We start from the raw sequence: 7,500 nt of genomic DNA, 5'->3' as shown, positions 1-7,500 counted from the left end.
ATACTCTCTCTCCTCTCCCTCCTCTCTCCTCTCTCTCTCTCTCTCTCTCTCTCTCTTTTCCTCGTCTTTCTCTCTTTCTCTATTATAACTAAAAATATATTATTATAAAAATTTTATATACCCCCCCCACACATATGTATATATATATAAAAAATAATAAAAATTATATGTATACACACACACCACACACCCCACCACACACACCCACACACCCCACCCCCCACACATATATATAATATATTAAATTAATATATATATATTTTAAAAATTATAAAATATATATATATATAATAAAAATTATATATATTATAACGATAAAAATAAAAAAAAAACAAGGGGGTTTTCAACACATTTATATTATACATTTTTATATATATATTTTATATATATATTTTTATATATTTTAAAATTATAAAATATATATATATATATATATATTTTTAAAATGTGTGTGTGTTTTTTATCTTTTCTATCTTTATTATATTTTACACATTTACACAAGTTATTGGGGTGTTTACTTTACATACATATTGTAAATATCTATAAAACACACACACCACACACACACACACACACAGCCTTATATATTGAAAAATAAAACATATATAATATATTTATATATATATATATAAAATATATATAAAAATTTTATAAAATAAAATATAAAACATATTTATATTTATAAAACCCATCACATACACACACCACACACCACCACACACACAAAAAACCACACACACAACACACACACACAAACACAGAAACACCACCACACACACCGACACCCCACAAACCCCCACACACACCCCCAACACACAAAAACACACAGAAACACCCACACAGGCCCACACAAAAACCCACACGACACACACACACGGACTTATATGTTTTGGATTTTATGGAATATATACTCTCTCTCTCTTTTCCCGCTCTCTCTCCCCCTCTCTCTCTCTCTTTTCTCTTTTCTTCTCTCTCTCTCTCCTCTCTCTTTTCTCTTATATATAAATAATTTAAAATTTTTAATTATTTTAATTTTATATATATATAAAAATTATAATATATACACCCCACACACACATAGTATATTTTTAAAACATAAATTTTTATATAAAATAATTTTATACACACACACACAAACCACACACACCCCCACCCCACACACACACACACACCAATATATTTATATATATAGTAAAATACTATATATATATATATATCTATATATATTATATATTATATATAAAATAAAATTATAAAATACGGTTTTATACCCAACAAGGATTCAACACTTTTAAATATATTTTACATATATATATTTATATATATAAAATTTTATAAAATATATTATATAATAAAATATATATATATATATAAAAGGGTTGTTTTGTGTGTGTGTGGTGGGGTGTGTGTGTGTGTGTGTGTGTGTGTGTGTGTGTGTGTGTGTGTGTGTGTGGGTGTGGTCTATATAATTTTATAAAATATATTATTTATATATATATTTTAAAATATATATTTATGTGTTTTGTGTGTGTTTTGTGTGTGTGTGTGTGGTGTTTTATGTGTGTGTGTGGGGTTTGTCTGTGTGGGGTTTGTGTGTGTGTGTGCGCGCGCTTGTGGTGATTGTGTTTGTTTTTGGGTGTGGGGTTATTTTTACCCTTCCCTTTAGTAGATATTTAATGTCTTTGGAGGGGGAAAATGAGATCTTAGTTGGGCCCCTCCTTTTAGTGGGTCGTCTGGGCCTTTCCGGTTTTTTACAATGAGTGAAACCCACTCCTTATCAAGGGGGGGTTGTTAATTTCTATATGAAAGCCCGTGTTTTTTATTATTTTATTTTCATTAAAATACACCTTAGGGGTCTTACTTGGTTTCGAATTTCTAAAATTTAAATTTCCAACGGTGTTTTTAAAAACCTCGTTAAACATTACCCATTTTTTGAGTAGATAGGGAATGTGTACGGAGCTTTATAGGGTTTGAGTCATGGTCAGAAAGGGTTTTTTTATATGTTATACATGTATGAATATATTTTAAAATTATATATTTTATAAGATAAAATTTTATATATTATAATATAGTTTTATATATTTTAAAAATTTTTATACATACATGCATACTGAAAATACATACATACCCTACATATATACTATTTGATAGATAGATAAATTTGTAGAACCCACAAAACTAATATTATTTTCCAAAAAAACCCTTACCTTTCCTTTTTCCCTCTCTGTTCTTTTCTTTCTTTCCCCCTTTTTGGGGGTTTTCTGTTCATTTTTTTCTCTTTCTCTTTTTTCAAACCCTGTCCCATTTTTCTTCCTTTTTTTGTCCCCTCTTCCTTTTCTCTTGGGATGTGTACATGGGGTGTTTTGAAAAAAATCAGGTTTTAAGGGAAAGTTTTTCTCGGTTTTTTTGACTTATCAGGTAAATTTTTGCCTCTCCGAGTTTTTAGGCCCTGGGGGTTTTGGGAGGAAATGTACCTACATTGTGTGATTACTCACTTTCGGTAAAGGGGGGGGGGAGGAGGGGTTTTGCGAGATAATGATTCACGGGGTTTCAAAAAGATTATGTGTATTTTCATCCAAAAATTTTTGGGGGTAAAATACCTCTAATACAAAATAACACAACCCACACCCCACACACACACACACAACCCACACACCACACACAAAACCCCCAACCCCACAAATATATATATAATATAAAATATTTTATAATATATAAAATATATATATAAAATTTTATACATCCCTACATACATAATACACCCACACACACACACCACACCACAAACACACACACCACACTATAGATATATATATATATATTTTTAAAAAAAATTACAAAATATATATTTTATATATTAAAAAATATTTTATATAAAACTATATATATATATATATTATATATATTTATATATATATTATACAATATATATGTTTTTATATTACATGCACACACACAAACCCCACACACCACACCACAAAACACACACACACACACACACACAATTATATAATATTAAAATTATATTTTATAAATATTAAATAATTTTACATATATATGTAAAAAAAAGAAAAAGGGGGGGAAAAAAATTGGGGGCCCCCCCTTTTAAAAAATTTTTTTAAGAAAACAAAACAGGGGGGAAAAAAATGGGATCGTCAAAGGGTTTTCGGGGCCGGTGGGGCCCGGGGGAATGGTTGAGCGTCGGCTCAAGACTGTCACGACGGCAATTTTGAATTCGGGGTTTGAGTCACCGACCCCCGCGTTTTTCCCTTGGGCAAGGAAGTTCACCTTGATTGGGCCCACCTAGGCCCTAGGTTTGGGCCCAAACCCCGCCCCCCTCAAGTGCTTGGGGGCCCCAACCCGGGGTAAAAAGAGGGGAATGATTACCCAAAAGGTACCCCGGCATCCCGTGGAAAGGAACTGGGGACCTACCACTACTCCAAATCCAAAAGCATCACAACATGAAAAAAATACAATTAAGTTTTCTGCTGTGACCCCGGGGGGGGCCGGGCCAAAACAAAGAACCCCACCGTTAAAAAAAGAAGGGTTTACCCCACACACCCCAAAACACACACACAACCCCCACACAACACACACACACACACACACATTTTATTTTATATTTTATTTTTATTATATTATAATATAATATATATATATATATAATGTGGTTTTAAAAAGAGGGGCCCGTGGGAAAGAATTTTTTTTCAAAAAGGGAAAAGGGGAAAAACCCCAAAACCCGGGTGAGAAGGATTCATTTTTCAATTACAAACGTTTTGGAAGAAAAAGCAAATTTTCCCTCATCAGTGCTAAAAAAAACAGGAAAAAATTAAATTTTTAAAACCCAAAAAAAATAATAACGCAAAGTAAAACAATAAAGGGGGAAAAACAAATTTTAAATGGCCACAGACCAAAAAAAAGGGAGTGTAGCAAATAAAAAAAGGTACTAACCAAAAATGGAAAGGTTTGGGAGTTTACATGGTTTAAAACCCCGGGGGTGTGGGAGTGGAATTATTTTTTTAGTTGGGGGTTTTTTAAATTAGGGTGTGGAGTTGATTCTGCTATGATCAGGTCAAATCTGTTAAAAAGGGGGGAGGTCAAATTTTGAAATCAGTATTGCTAAAAGGGGGGATTGTGGAAAGGGGAGAGTTGCCTTGATTTCTTTAGAAGGATGGATTTTTTCAGCTGTAGGCCGGGGCCCTTTATTGAACTTGCCTTTTTTTTTTCGAGAAAAGCGGTGACGGGGGCCCTCGTGAGGTTGAACCCACGTACCTTTCCTGACAGCTAACAATTAAAAAAGGTAAAACCACATTTTTGAAAAAAATTTAAATTCAGAGCCCCACTTTTTTTTTTTCTTTAAGAAATTTCCGTAGGGTTAGAATTGTAAAAAACAAACCGAAAAAAATATCTGAGGATTTTGCATTTTCTGAGAAATTTTTTTTAGTGATTTTCTGAGATCAAAACTAAGACCCGCCCATGTATGGAAGTTTTATATATTTTTGTCTTTGTTGGGCTGTGGTTGTTTTTGGGGTTTTTGGTAGAATTTTTTGAACAGAAAATTGCGTAGTGCTTTGTTTAACAGATAAGATGGGTTTCCCTTTGAAGGGGAAAAATTCCTTTAGGAATAACTTCTTATGAAAACTAAATCCAGGTTGAACAAAAGTTGTAAGCCCGGTTTGACAAATTTAAACAAAAATTTTTTTAAACGTTTTTTTTAAGTAAACCTCTATCGGGGAAATCAATTACAACCTTTAAATCATCTGGCCCCCAAAACCCGGTCTTTTAAATGGGGCCTTTCCCAAAATTTATAAAATTTTTCAACCACTACGCCCCCTAAATTTCCCGCCCATTGGAAAAACCCTTTAATTTTAATGTTGCTAAAATTTTTAGTTAAGATCACACCCCCCTTAACCACAAATTTAATATACTATAGAAAACTCTTTCTCGTTTATCAAGAAATCTGTGCCCCTTTAAAACCCTTTCGACCTTTTTACTATGGCAAGTTTTGACATAGAATCATTATTTACCAAAGTTCCCTTAAAGGAAAACCCCCGACATAATTTCAAACAAAAAAAGCCTCATCACCTTAAACTTGTACGGGCCCGAAAAAAGACAATTTATAAGAAAAATATTGGATATAGCTGCTCACAATTTATGTTTACTTTTTGAATTATTTACACACAAATAGCCCGGTTTTACAATGGGACCACTTGGGGCCCCTTTTACGCCAATAATTCCTTTGCCCCCCATTTAACAAGCTTGGTTTTAAAAAATTGTCCCTGCTATATTTTACCGTCGTTCCCTGGATGATACTTTCTTACTTTTTAAAGGCCCCTCTCAATTAACCCTTTCCTTTTTACTTGAATTCACCAACCCCCCCAACATTAAATTACTTGTTTAAAATTTAAAAAAAAATAATAAAATTTTCATTTCTTTATACTTGCCCTAAATTTTTGGAAAAAAATTGTTTCTTTACCAGTACCAAGGAAACCTAATTCCTGGCCTCCCGGGCTCCATTATCCAGCTTTTTCCCATATTTCCCAAGGCTTTAAAACCTTCCCACAATTAAACAAACCCGGGGTTACAACCCTTTTTTCAACCTGGACTAGTTTTCATGAAGAAGCTTTATTCCCTAAAGGAATATTTCGGGTTCAAAAGGGGACCCTTTTTTCTGTTCTAAAAGCAAAAAAAGCAATTTTTTTGTGTCCAAATTCTAAACCCAAAACCAAAAAACAAACCACAGGGCAACAAAGGGCACAAAAAATATAAAACTTCCTACATGGGCGGGCTTTTTTTTGGAACTAAAAAAAAATCAATAAACAAAATTTTCAACAAAGCTATCCTCAGTATGTTTTCGGTTTTTTTTTCAATTCCCAACACTATTTGGAAAATTTTTTAAAGAAAAAAGAAAAGTGGGGACTCTGGGCCCTTTGTTTTGAATTTGGGTTTCCCCATTTACTTGTCCTTTGAGGTTTTTATTTTTGGGACGTGGCGGGTTTCCCTCCGATGGGTCCGTCCCGCATTCTCGAAAAAAAAAAGGCAATCAATCAGGACCGGCCCAAAAGCCCGAAAACCCTCCATCCCTTTTCAGCAATCAAGAGCACTCTCACCTTTCCACCCAAACCCCCCTTTTAGCAAATACGGGTTTTAAAAACTTTACCCCCACCCTTTTAAAAGGGTTTTGACCTGATTAAAGAATCACTCCCCTCCGAACTATGGAAAAAAACCCCCCCCAAAAAAACAATAAAAAAAATTCCAAATGGAACCACCCTGGGTTTTCCATGTAAACTGCCAAACCCCCCCCTATTTTTGGTTTTGTACCTGTTATTTGTACACTGCCTTTTTTTTTCTGTGGCCAGTTAATGATTTTTCGTATTGTTTTTCTTTTTGTTATTTTTTATTTTTTTTTAAATTTTAATTTTTCCGTTTTTTTAGCACTGATGATGGAGATTGCATTCTCCGAAACGTTTGTAATTGAAAAATGAAGTTCTTCTCAGCCGTGTTGGTTTTCCTCTTCCTGATATATATTTTATATATATATATTATAATATATATATTATATATATATTATAAAATATATATATATATATATATTATATATAAAATATATGTGTGTGTGTGTGTGTGTGTGTGTGTGTGTGTGTGTGTGTGTGTGTGTGTGTGTGGCATCGACAGCATTCTTTGAATTTACTAGTACTCACTAATGTATAAAGTACAAAGTGTTATTAAAATGAAAAAAAAGAGGAAAAGAAAAATATTAACATATTGACGGCCAAAGTTCATAGGTTAATATGTACTGTAATAGCTTCAAAGACGTAAATATGTTTCTCTTTATTATGGTTCCACTTATAAAGGAGCCAGAATACCTTTTAGATTAAATTTTATAGTGTATTACATTTACTTTAGGAATAATAGTAAAATCAAATATTTGCAGTAATTTTAGGTATACTCAGATCTACATCGGTCTATCTATATATCTAATAATCTATCTATATCTATCTATCTATCTATCTATCTATCTATTTTTCTATCTATATGGCACAAACACACACACATACAAACACACACACACAAAACACACACACACACACACACACACACACACACACAGACACCCCACACACACACACGCACACACACACACACACACACACACACACACACAAAACACACACACAAAAACACACACACAAACACAAACACAAACACACACACACAAACACAAACACACACACACACACACACACACACACACACACACACACACACAAAACACACACACAAACATATATATATATACATACCATATATATATATATATATATATATATATATAAGATATATATATATATATAAAATATTACATATATCAACGTGTATATATATATATATATAATATATATATATACATATAAATGTATATGTATATATATATCTATATATATATATTATATATATATATATATATATATTAATTATATATATATATACATATATACA

This window comes from Penaeus monodon, chromosome 10 (genome assembly GCF_015228065.2).
Source record: "Penaeus monodon isolate SGIC_2016 chromosome 10, NSTDA_Pmon_1, whole genome shotgun sequence".
In the NCBI taxonomy this organism is placed as follows: Eukaryota; Metazoa; Arthropoda; class Malacostraca; order Decapoda; family Penaeidae; genus Penaeus; species Penaeus monodon.
Note: the sequence above shows the minus strand (reverse complement) of the source record.